The 12,955-nt window shown below is 38.3% G+C and overlaps 1 protein-coding gene across 1 annotated transcript in view; it reads left to right on the top strand.

Moving 5' to 3' along the window:
• Epg5 (ectopic P-granules autophagy protein 5) overlaps positions 1 to 12,955 on the top strand; it is a 1,526,775-nt gene that overhangs the window by 1,071,603 nt on the left and 442,217 nt on the right. The window lies entirely within an intron of this gene.

Raw genomic sequence — 12,955 nt, 5'->3', positions numbered from 1 at the left:
AGAAAAACTACGATCGTAGTGTGAAAAGCACCCACCGATCAAAAGCAAGCCAGCCAGCTAGCTAGCTTTGAAATGGTGACATCTGGGTGGTGGTGGTGCTGCCTGCAGAGAATAAGTGACAATAATCTTCTCTGTTAGTGAAGCATTACTTATTTGAGGTAATGCAATACATGGTAACTCGTTGTGAAGGATGAGCACAATATGGAATACAGATGAAATGATGCTTTTCACATTGCAATCATAGTTTTTCTTTAAGTGTTGTATATGGTGTATCTACACTGATATTATATAGATATAGTAACATAGTTATGTATTCATAGCTGAGGGAGAGACACACACACAGAGTCGAAATCTTCTCTGATAAAATAAAATAAAATAAGTATTTTATTTTATTTTATCAAAAGAAGCGAGCGCAGCAAGCAGGGGGCGAAGCCCCTATTACTTATTATAATGAAATTTCGTTACACCAAAACACAGAAAAAAAAAAAGTTATTACTGTTTTTTATGTTTGTTATTTTCAACTAAACAAAACTCTTATTAATTCTCCCTGAAATGAAAAAAAAAGTAAAGTTAGTTAAATTTATATATGTAACTCCATGTAAACTACACGTCTCACTTCCAAAGTTACTCGAGTAACTATAAGGCTATAGTTTGATAGACAAATAAAAATCCCTAATCTTGTATTGGAAATTAACCACTGAAGCATTACTAAACCATTGAAGCATTACCAGAAGCTAAAGACCAAAGATATCAAAAACTGTAAATCATTTATTACAAATTTTACAAATTTCGCAAATTTATTTGTATTGATTATATTTCTTCCTAATGGAATTAATTTTTATTGTGCTAAACTGATATTTTTCTTATAGTGATATTCGTTAAAATGAAACATTTTTACCTAGAGATGCATAAAAAATTGGCAGGGGATGTGAAGTGATTAGTGATACTATTATACCAGATATTTTGGTACTCTGGCTTATGTTATACCAGCATTTTACTGTATTGAGTCACCATAAGCTACCAGAAACATGTGATGGGTATTCAGAAAGTCTTGCTGGGTAATTCAACTTCCAAAGGAAGTTTAATCGCAGATAAAATAACACAACCCATATAATTACACTTGGATTTTGTGACTTGGGTATAGTAATAGTCATAAGTGCAAGAAAGCCACAGCCTTTGCTGTGCTGGTTGAAAAAAAAAAAAAAAGAGTAGTTAAGAAAATACAAATTATATGCTTCCTTCCTCACACAGGTCTATACATTCTATTATACAGTCAAATGTCTATACTTTTGACCTTTGAATTTATTTGAACTATCAGCCTCAAATACCTGGGAAGGCAACCTTTTAAAGATATTGAGGACTCACTGACTAAAAGAAAACTTCCTACAGTGAACTTCTCCTGTAATTCAAAGATATCCCCCTGAGTTCTGGAATTCTCTGTAATAAAAATTCCACCTTCATTAATTTTACTAACCACTTCCAGAGCCTTAAAAACCTCATTCAGTTCACCTCTAAGGTGCCTGATTGCCAAACTCTGTAGCCCACATATTCGGTGTCTTTTCTCATGTGGTTGCCCTTTTGCCAATCTCACCATGCGAGTTGCCCATCTTTGGACCCTTTCAAAATGCTCATTGCCTTTTCTCGAATGACGTGTCCATACTTGAACACAGTGGGACTATGACTTACATATATCTACAGGATAATGTTCAATAAATCATCAACAGGATACCATTGTCTTTCCTCACTTCCTGTGTACACTTCTTAGAAAACTTCATATATGCCTGTATTATAACTCTCATATCCCATTTTTTGTTTGCTGTTATTAATCCAACAGCACCAAGTGTATAATCTAATAGCAGGAGTGCTGCTTGGTACTGATCATTAGCTACTCTACTAATATTTATGTCAGCTGCAAATTTTAACATCGAGCCTTCCATCCCCATGTCGACGTTGGTTATGAAAATGAGAAACAACAGTGGTCCAAGAACTGATCCTCGGGTTCAGATTAAATCATATTAAAAGTTAAATGTTTAATGATTTTTCCTTAAAAAAACCATGTTGTGTATTATTCAGAAACCATGTTGTGTATTATTCTTACTATATCTATATAATGTCCCTGGATTGCATACTTAATCATTGCCTCTAAGATTTCCCCTATCACTGAAGCCAGACCGGTATGTAGTTACCGACTTTATTCTTAAACTACCTTTATGTATAAGTGATGTGTTGGCACTTCTCCAATCCTAAGGAATCTCTCCAGAGTCCAAAGATGCCCTCATAATTAACTTCAATGGTTCAAAACACTCCCTGAAAGCTTCCCTCAAAATTACTGGGTATATGCCATCAACTACAGGAGCCTAACTTGCCTTTGTCATCAAAGGTTTTTCTAATAAACAGTCATCTGTAATTTAAAAATCACTAATTTCATATGACTCAGCTTCACTTGCATAGCCTCTTCTCAGCAAGAAGTGTCTTTCTAAAGTAAAGACAGAAGCAAAGTACTTGTTCAATTCATCTGCAACAGCAAATGAGTTGTCTTAGTGCACATGGGTCTGATCTGAGTCACTTTTTTCTTTGTTGTATTCACATATATGTTGGTGACTTTATTATCAGAGAAATAGGAAATATATTGTGCAATAAGGATAGATGGAATAAGATTAGGGTATGTCTGCCAGTGGAAAAAAAGGCGATATTGTTTTACACATTGGCACTAATGATATTAAGAGTAAGAGATCTAAGAACTTACTTAATAGGTGCAGGGCAATGTTCACTAAAGTCGCAAGTTAATGATTGAATTTGAAAGTATCTGCAATTCTGGCCAGGCATGTTATAAGGGAGTATATATTGAGATCTTTGTCGGTCAATTTGCACCTGGAGAGAATGGGCAAGGCTCATGGGGTAGAATTTTTCTCAGCATGGTCTGTGCTTGTTAACAGAAGAGACTGTTTTTACAATGTTTGGATACACTTGAATAGAATCAGTACAAGAATATTTGCTGATGCTATGGAAACAGTGATAGGTGGGTCGGAAAACTGGTAGCTTGTGGGCAGGGGCTATGCAGATTAGAGTTGAAGCCGACCGGGCTAGCCGAATGGGTAAAGTGCCTGCCTGTAAACCCTAAGGCCGCGGGTTCGAATCCCGCCTTGGGCCTGGATCAGAGAAGAAAATGCAAAAAAACCTTGGGAGGTGCAATATGGCCACAGAAGCCGATGCACTAACAAAAAAAAACAGAGTTGAAAGTGATTCTTCCATTGTATTGTTGGTACAATGGAAGAATGAAATCCCATGCAAGGTGTCTGGGATTTTAGGTCCTGCTGTGGGTCACTATGGAACAAATGAATATATGGACTGCATTAGGGTAACTAAGAGTAAAATTAGAATGTCTCATATCGGGGTATTTAACTTTCCAGATATTGACTGGAATTTGTGGGTTGGTCTCTCACATACTTGCAAAACTTTTGCGATTTTCTTGGATGACTGTTCTATGCAGCAGCATGTTAGAGAGGTAACAAGAGGAAGCAATGCGCTTCATCTCGTTGTCAGCAGTGATTTTTCATGCATTGAGAATCTGCAGGTAAAAGAACCACTGGATGGCAGTGATCACTGTACTGATGTGGAATTTCATTAAAGACATAACTGCTGTTGAAGGTAAAGGCTTTTGCTTGCATAAGGTTTAAAGAGGTCTCAGACAGACTTTATAACCTTATCAGTTCATCGCAGTGTGGATTTCATACAGGTAGATCAACTTTAGACCTCTTGACTCAAATGGAAACCCAGACTCTCTCTCGATGCTTTCATAAGGAAGGAACATCTGACTACAGTTTATTTAGACATCGAGAAAGCCATTGACACAGCTCAGTGATATGGAATTCTTTGTGATTTCTACACTCTAGGTTTAAGGTCCAATATGCCAAAGTCCATTCAGAACTTTCTGAAGCAGCAGTCCTTCCAGGTACACATTCAATCCACCCTCTCTTGTAACTTCAACCAAGAAGATGTTCCACAGTTTTAACTTCCACGCCATTCGTTATAAAAGTCAGTTAGGTATCAAAGATAATTCCACCCATTGTTTTTACTGCCTTATATGCAGATGACTTTAGTATATCTTGTCACTCCCAAAACATGAGAATGATTGAGGGACAACTTCAAGGTGCTCTTAACAGGATTATGATATGGGCTGCAAATAACGGTTTTCACATATCACCTGAAAAATCTGTCGCATTTCACTACTGTAGAAGACGTAATCTCCATCCCGACCCAATTCTGAGGCTGCGCAACTACACATACCTGTTGTTCCTACTATCTGATTTCTTGGCTTAACCTTAGATAAAAATTGACCTTTATTGACCATATCAAACAACTTAGAACTACCTGTTTCAAGAAATTAAACATATTGAGAGTATTATCAGCTACATCATGGGGTGCTGACCATCATACACTTCTTCATTTATATCACGCAATCGAAGATCAAGATTAGACTATGGATCTCCAGTTTACAACTCTGCTAGACCCAACATCTTAAGGTTTTTGGACCCTATTTACCACAGTGGCCTGCACATTGCTCTTGAAGCCTACCGCACATCTCCAGTCCATAGCCTTTACGCTGAAGCTCATGATCCTCCACTTTCTCTATGAAGACAAATTTTACTGTTAAATTATGCTGTCAAAATCAAAAGCCAATCCCTGCATCCAGCGTGGAAACATCTATTTACACCAGATTGGGAGAACTTGTATGCCATTTATCCATCAATGAATCGACCTGCTGGCATACGTCTTCGCTCATTATTTGATAAAGCCTGTAATTGAACCGTGGCAGTCTAGTCTGCACAGGAATCGCAAGGAGGAAATTGTTCTTGCCCAGACCCGCATAGGACATAGTCATTTGACACTTTCGTATTTGCTGAGGGCTAATGATCCTCCTATGTGTGAGTCCTGTGGCACAATTTTATCAATCAGACACATTTTAATTGACTGTCCAGTTTTTAGCAATATACGTCTTACCGCTTTTAACCATCTGACTGAGCCATATACACTCAGTCAGATTTTATCTGACAATGACCATGTGTCTGCTATTTTTAGCTTTTTGAAATCAGTAAACTTTACTCATATTTAAAAAATCTACCTTGTTATTGTTTCTTGTTTATTGATATTTGTCTTTTACAGTTTATACTTGTTTTTATACCTTGACTTAGTGACCTAATTCATTAGGCCACTGAAAGGTTTTGGTGCATTATAGCCTTAGTTGCTAATGCACCAATAAAACCCAACCAACCAATCATCATTATTTGATAATTGGCAGATAGACCTTTCTAAAATAGCCACCACTTGTTTCACTGCTCCTCCATGGGCTCTCTGTCCTGCAGCATGTGATCTGTCCTTGCAAGAATGGAGGATAAGTACTCTTTCTCCACAGAATGTAAAACAGCTTAACAAATTGCTAATTGAAAAATATGAATCTTATACCCAGATATATACTGATGGCTCCAAAACCGACCATCATGTCGGTACTGCTGCTCTTGTTCTTTCATCGTCCACAATCTCCAGTCAGTTCCCTATAGAATGCAGCATCTTTACTGCTGAATTACATGCCATACAAATGGTTCTGGAAACTATAAAATTGCATCAGTTTACTCATAGTGTTATTTTTACCGACTCCCTCAGTGCCCTTCTCACTTTACAGCAACCAAGAAAACATCACAACTACCTACTTGGTAATATTCATAACTTGCTGACTGACCTAGCCAAAGACATGAAAGTAGAAAATTTTGTTGGGTCACTACCCATGTTGGCATACCTGACAGTGAGAGTGCTGACCATACAGCCAAATCTATTGCTTAACCAGTTGACACTTCTTTCAAAATACCTTTCACTGACTATAAAAGTTGTATAATAAGGCAAAGTATGGATCACTGGCAAAACCAAGAAGGCAACAAACTCCTTCAGATTAAACCGGATCTCCAGTCTTGGCCATCTAGCTTCCGCTCGAACGGAAAGGAAGCTAGAGGACCAAAACTTCGAATAGGACATACACACCTTTTATCTTCTTTCTTCCTCAGATCTGCCTTTCTGTCTGAACTGTTATACTTAAGTAACAGTCCAGCATATCATAGTTGACTGCCCTCCTCTCTATAATGGAGTACACCAAACCACCTTCTTATCAAGCCATGCATCCCAAATCACACCTACTTTTCAACATATTTTAGATATATAGTTTTTAAATTGCAGGAAATACAAATCTCACTTTTAATGACACCTGGTAACCCCTACCATTGCCTGGCACATAATGGCATTTAGCTGCCGTTGCCCCATAAAACCTACAAAATCAACAATAGACAGTCTTTAAATCGTCTGCAGGTGGACCAACTGATGATATTTCCAACAGCAAATTATAAATGGGAAGTATTGGGGGAATTAATCAAAGAAACTACTAGGCTTTTTCTACCAACAAAGAAATATTGTTAACTGCTAAAATGGATGTCAAATGAACTATTGAGCTAAGAGGAAGAGAAGAAAAGTGTATGCCATGCATCTAAATTATCAGGTCACACAGAAGCCTATGGTAGATATAAATTAGTCTGTAATCAAGTCACAAAGGAGGTTATGCAAGCTAAGGCAAATTATGAGAAGTCTCTGGCAAAGAATGCAAAGAAAAGCAGCAAAGACAGTGGAAGGAAGGGGTTCAATCACATTGTGCCACATAATGTCTGTGGGCTAACTGCTGATGACCCTGCTCAGGTTAAAGACAAATTGAATAATTATTTTGCATCTACATTCACACATGAGGAATTCTTTAGGAAAGGGAATGTCAGAAGCTATCAAACACTAATGAGGAGCTAAATGTCTTTGTGATAACTTATTGAAAGTGGAGTAGAACTTGTTGAGGATGTAAATAAAAAAGGCACTTGGGCAGATGGAATCTATCCAATTATATTGAGGAAAGCAGCCTATGAGATAAGCAAACCCTTAGCCATAATTATGATAGGATCCTTGCGTTCAGGGGAGTTTCCTTTGGACTAGAGAAGTGTGAATATACCCAAATTCATAAAGGGGGATCAAAATGCTATATGCGTAATTACAGACCTGTTAACTTAATGTCTGTTCCAGGGAAAATAATGGAATTGCTTGTTAATGAAGGACCATCTTGACAAGCATGCAATTATCCTGCAATCACAGTATGGATTTGTCAAGGGACGGTCTTATCTAACCAGTCTATGATTTTTGAATCCAATTTCTTGGAATGACCAAGAAATTGGATTCAAAAAATAATTTTGACATCATATACAGTGAAACTTCTCCTAACGGACACCTCTCTTTAACGGACATCTCTCTACAACGGACATTTTCTGTAACGGACGCGGACAGGCAATCTGCACTGTTTCGTTTAGATTAGCACTTAATTTGATCTCCCCATAACGGACAGCAGGCGAGCTCACGGCCCTTTTCTAGGAACGTTTCTTCCACGTATTGCCTCAAACATATGTTTATTTTCTCTTTCCGATTCTCTGAATTTTATCAAGGTTTACTTTGCAGTTCTAAACCCTTTTTCAAGAATTTTAAGGCATGTGTAAAACTTCTGATGAATTCGGTGGTGCAGGGGGGGGGGGAATTTTGTCCGCCTTTCGTCTTTTGAGTTTCAGTTTTCAGTTTTGTTCAGTCTCGTGTGAAGTGCACAATGTCTTCTCGTAAACATTTAACTTTAAAAGATAAAGTCGAACTCGTTAATGCGTATGATCGGCAAAAAAATAGTGTTCGCAATCTCACTGCAAAATTCAAAATCGGGAAGACGCAGGTAAGCGACATCCTAAAGAACAAAAATGAACTGCTCAAACAATTTTGGCAACACGTAAATGATCAGGTTCAAAAATCATTCCCGAAAACTGTTGGACTTCAAAATTGACAATGTTACGTATGAGTGGTTACGCACGTGCTAAAAAAAATTCCCATTAATGGGCCTATTATTAGGGAAAAGGCTTTGGAGGTTGTGAAATATATGGGAGTAAATGAGTTCAAAGCTTCTGTGGGATGGCTAGACAAGTTCAAAACTCGGCATAAAATTTGTTGGAAAACCGTAAGTGATGAAGGTGGATCTGTTGATACTGGGGTTGTAACAGAGTGGACCATCAAATTGCAAGATTTATGTCGTGATTTTTAAGCTAAGGATATTTACAACTGTGACGAAACAGGGTTGTTTTTTAAAGCTCTTCCTGAAAAAACAATGAGTCTAAAAACCAAAAAGTGCCAGGGCGGAAAAATTTCTGAGGAACGCTTGACTGTAATATTGTGTACAAATATGCTGGGAGACTTTGAACAACCTCTTGTTATAGGAAAACCACAAAATCCTCATTGTTTCAAGGGCATAAAGTTGAATCTTTTGAATGTTGGCTGGAAGTCTAATAAAAAAGCGTGGATGACAAGAGATATCATGAGCGAATGGATTAGTCACTTTAACCAAAACGTGATTCGTCAAAACAGAAAAATTATTCTTTTCATGAATAATGCTGCATCTCACCCGCACATTGAATTGTCCAACTTTCAAATCGTTTTTCTGCCACCAAACACATCTGCAGAGTGTCAGCCCTTGGATCAAGGGATAATAAAAAATTTTAAACTTCACTACAGAAAACTTGTTTTAAGACATCTCATTGCAAACATGAACGATGTAACATGTGCGAGTGACCTTGCAAAGAAACTCAGCATCCTAGATGCGATTCAATGGATTTCCTCTTCGGTAAACGCAATTAGAAAACAAACTGTCGTGAACTGTTTTGTAAAGTCTGGCTTCTCAAACGCAAAAATTGAAGTTGTGAACAGCAATGTGGAGCACCAAAAAGAACAAGAACTTCAACGTCTATTGATAATGTACGATACTTCCACTACAAGTGATCCTGGCTACAAAGATATAGACTCGAACCTCACTACAGAAGATGGTGCTCTAGATATCAACAACATTATCATCGATATTTTTCAAGAAGTTCCTCATGAGGATGAAGAAATAGAAGGAGGTCATTCTGTCGAAGAACATATTAACGAAGAACCACTGATGAAAATAGAAGAAGCGCTCATACAAACGAATCATTTAAAAATGTTTTTCGCCGCTGAAGAAGATACTGAAGGACTTTCGATGGTTTCTTCACTCCAAACAAATGTTGAAAACAAAATTATCAGCCGGAAGAAGGTACAGAAGAAAATAAGTGATTACTGTATGTATTTTTCTTAAGATAAAGTCATAATATTCATAGCACAATTGTATGTATATTATTTACAAAAATATTGTTCAAAATCTGTATATATTTTAATTTAATTTTACATTTAACGTTTAACGATTTTTTTTCTTTCCTTTTTTTTCTCCCTCAGACTTCTTGTTAGCGGACACTTCTCTCTAACGGAAACATTCTCTTTCCCCATGGCTGTCCGTTAAAGGGAAGTTTCACTGTACTTTGACAGGAAGGCTGTTGATACTGTTGCCCATAAAAGACTACTGTATAAACTGGAACAATGTTGCATTAATGGCAATTTACTGCTATTGGTAAAGAGATGGATTAGTGGAAGAAGACAGAAAATGATTATCAATGGGCATCGCTCTTCATGGAGTAATGTTATTAGTGGAGTTCCCCAGGGTTCAGTGCTGGATCCATTGTTATTTTCAAAGTTCTAAAGTGATATTGATGAAGGTGTATCAGGCTTAATGTCTAAGCTTGCAGATAATATAGAGGTTGGCAGCGTGTTAACGACAGTCATCGGGGTGAGCTACTGCAACAAGATCTTGTAAAATTGGGTAAATGAGCTAAAAATTGCAGTTGAATTTTAACATTGACAAATTAGGCTGGCTGATGCCATATAAGCTTGCTTTCTTGCATCATTTACCGCTACTCTCTAACATGCTAGTGTATGAAACAATATATCTAATAAATCTAGAAAGGTTCTGCTGCTGTGTTAGCAATGTATGACCAACCCTCAAGATCAAGTCAATATCTGGAAAGTTAGTCTTCCAGATATTGACTTGTAGATATTCTATTGAGGAAAGACAGATATAGAATAGATGTGCGGAAATTTGCCTTTAGCCAGCGGGTGGTTAATTGCTGGAACAAACTTCCATCTGTCATTGTGGAAATTGATAGGTTAAATAAATTTAAGGGGGAACTGGACAAACATTTAGAGAGAATTGTTTTGTAAATTTTTTTTTTTTTTTGACATGTGCATAAGCTCATACACTTGCTTTCTTGCATCACATTCCACTACTGCTACTACTACTACTACAATTGCAGCACTTCAAATTCATCGAATTTATTTATCTCGCATTAATGTACATACAAGTGTACCTGCAACTGTTTTAGTAACCATCACACAGTAGTATATATTTGCTTGTTCCATTAGGACTTCCTCTGGCAGCTCTTGAAATCCTCAATACCTTGCTTTCCAGGTTGGTTCTTGTTCCTATAGAATCAGTGCTAGAATTAATTTTAGCTTATCTCACGTTTTACTACAGCTACTGTTAATCTATTACCCTGTGTGTCCCACCCAATCTAGTAGTTTTCCGTGCCACTTAAACTTGTCTTGATAGCCTCAGCAAATATTCTTGCATCCCTTCTAATTAAGTATATACGTTCCCTAAAAGCAGCGTCTCCTGTGTTATTCAACTTGCATAACATAGCGTGATTATATTAACTGAACCTTTCCAACTTTGAAATTATCAGTAAACTAATACAGCTTCCCCTCTTACTCTCTTGTCATTTGTCACAAACACACTGCTGGTAGCGGGTCACCTGACAAGTGTCCAAATTTATTTTTAATTTCCAAAAATATTTTGAATATTTTTTTGAATTTCACTTAAACATTGCCACTATTACATTTCTTAATAGATTGCAGTTCTTCTTGTATATAGTTTAAGTTTTAATAAAACAAAATAATAAAAATTGTTCGCTGAAAATTGCAAAGGAATGTGTTAGACATAAGAGAGAAACATCAGTTTCTTATTCTCTTCCAGTTTCAGTTTAAAAATTGTTAAATGTTTGCAGTTTCAGATATACACATGCAAATATAGTTCTATTTATTATGTGTATAAATATTAATTTAAAAGATTATATATTCAGTACTATTAAGTATACTTCTGTTTTCAGGTTTATTGGCCCTGAGTGCCAAGTGTTTATAGTGATCAGGCGATTTCTCTGCAATTATAAAGCGATTCCTAAAGTGAAAGAGTGTTAGATATATTCAGAGTTTAAAGTTAATTCTCTGCTGTATATATATATATAATTGCTGAAAAGTAACAGTGCAAAGGTTCCTAAGAAAGGAAAGACACCTTTCTTTTATTTATATTCTAGTCCTACTAACCACTAATCTACACTCCTCCAACTATACTCCTCCACTAAACTGCATACAACGGTTTAACCAGCCAGGTGCGCATCCAGAATGATTTATCTGAGGAATTTACCATCCAAACTGGAGTCCGCCAAGGGGATGTAGCCTCCCCGTTGCTTTTCAACATCGTGGTCGACGCCATTATGAGGCAAGCATTCAGAAACAGACAGGGCATACAATATGACAAGGATCACTATGTGACTGACCTGATGTTTGCTGATGATAGTGCTATCCTTGCCGGTAACGACGCTGAAGCCACGGACATCCTCTACGACATTGCCCGCATTGCCCGGCCATACGGTTTGAAGATCAATGCTGGTAAGACAAAGGCCCTGACAACAGATGGGTCGCAAGCCACCATCTATCTCGAAGGCGTCCAGATCGAGCAAGTGCAGGACTTTAAATACCTTGGGTCGCTCGCTGGTCCAGGAGAAGAAAGTTGCATCCACCATGGAAATCCACAGCAGAATTGGACAGGCGGCCACTGCGTTCGCCTCGCTCAAATGGTGTCTGTGGAAGAGGACCAACATTTCCACAAAGACTAAAATCCGACTCTTCCGGACTTTGATCCTGCCCATTCTTCTTTACGGATCGGAAACATGGATTTGTCTCAAGTTAGATTTGAACAAACTTGAGGTATTCCAAATGCGATGCCTGCGGCAGATCTTGGGCATCTCTCTTCGCGACCGCATCACTAATGATACCATCCGTGCCAGATGCCAACAGCAACCAACCATTGCCGACCAAATCCAGAAGCGAAGGCTCAGATGGTTTGGCCACGTATGTAGAATGGGCACGAACAGAATACCATCCACACTCCTTTGGAGACAACGACCCACCCAATGGAGCATCCAACGGACCGCGCCTAGGAAAACGTGGGCCAAGCAAGTGGAAGATGACTTGATGAGCGACGTCTCGACCTTAACCAGGCCAGGACTGAAGCCATGGATCGTAAGGTATGGAAGAACATCACAGAGCAACTCCGAAACCCTGCGGCACCTACAGCAGCATACTGGTTGCGTGGCCAACCGCCTCCCCCAGCTGCCAGCTAAGGACCAAAGAAGAAAGAAGAAGAATCTACTTCTGCTTAGTCACTAGGTGGTCCTGTCTCCCCGTGGCGGGGACGGAAACCTGGGAGGAAAAGCTCTCATTCCAACGGCCAAAAGGAGCAAACATGAATGACTCAAACATTACCACAGATCTCAAATATCTGACTCCTTTGAGTCAGAAAAATGAGGACAATGAGACTATTGCAACCAAAAGGCAAAAAAAGGAAATAACATCGCTAAATGCACCTACTTTGTCTTTAATTCTATGACAGAACAGCCATTACATAAACTGCCACCATTCATCATCCAGAAATGTTTAGAAAGTGTGGCTGGAACACCAAAAAATGTTAACCAACTAAAATCAGGCGACATTCTAGTCAAGACAGCAAATACCAAACATGCAGCATCATCATCATCATCATCAGCCATGGCGCCTCCGTAGCCAGGAGGGAAGGAGCAGCAGTGAGTAGCACACGCTTCTTGATTAGACCGAGGTTCGAACCCGTCACCACCAAATACGGAGGATGCGGAAAGGTCAGGGATTGACC

This window comes from Mastigoproctus giganteus, chromosome 8 (assembly GCF_048544385.1).
Source record: "Mastigoproctus giganteus isolate SK-2022 chromosome 8, ASM4854438v1, whole genome shotgun sequence".
Taxonomy (NCBI): Eukaryota; Metazoa; Arthropoda; class Arachnida; order Uropygi; family Thelyphonidae; genus Mastigoproctus; species Mastigoproctus giganteus.
This window is presented reverse-complemented; position numbering and strand designations above follow the sequence as displayed.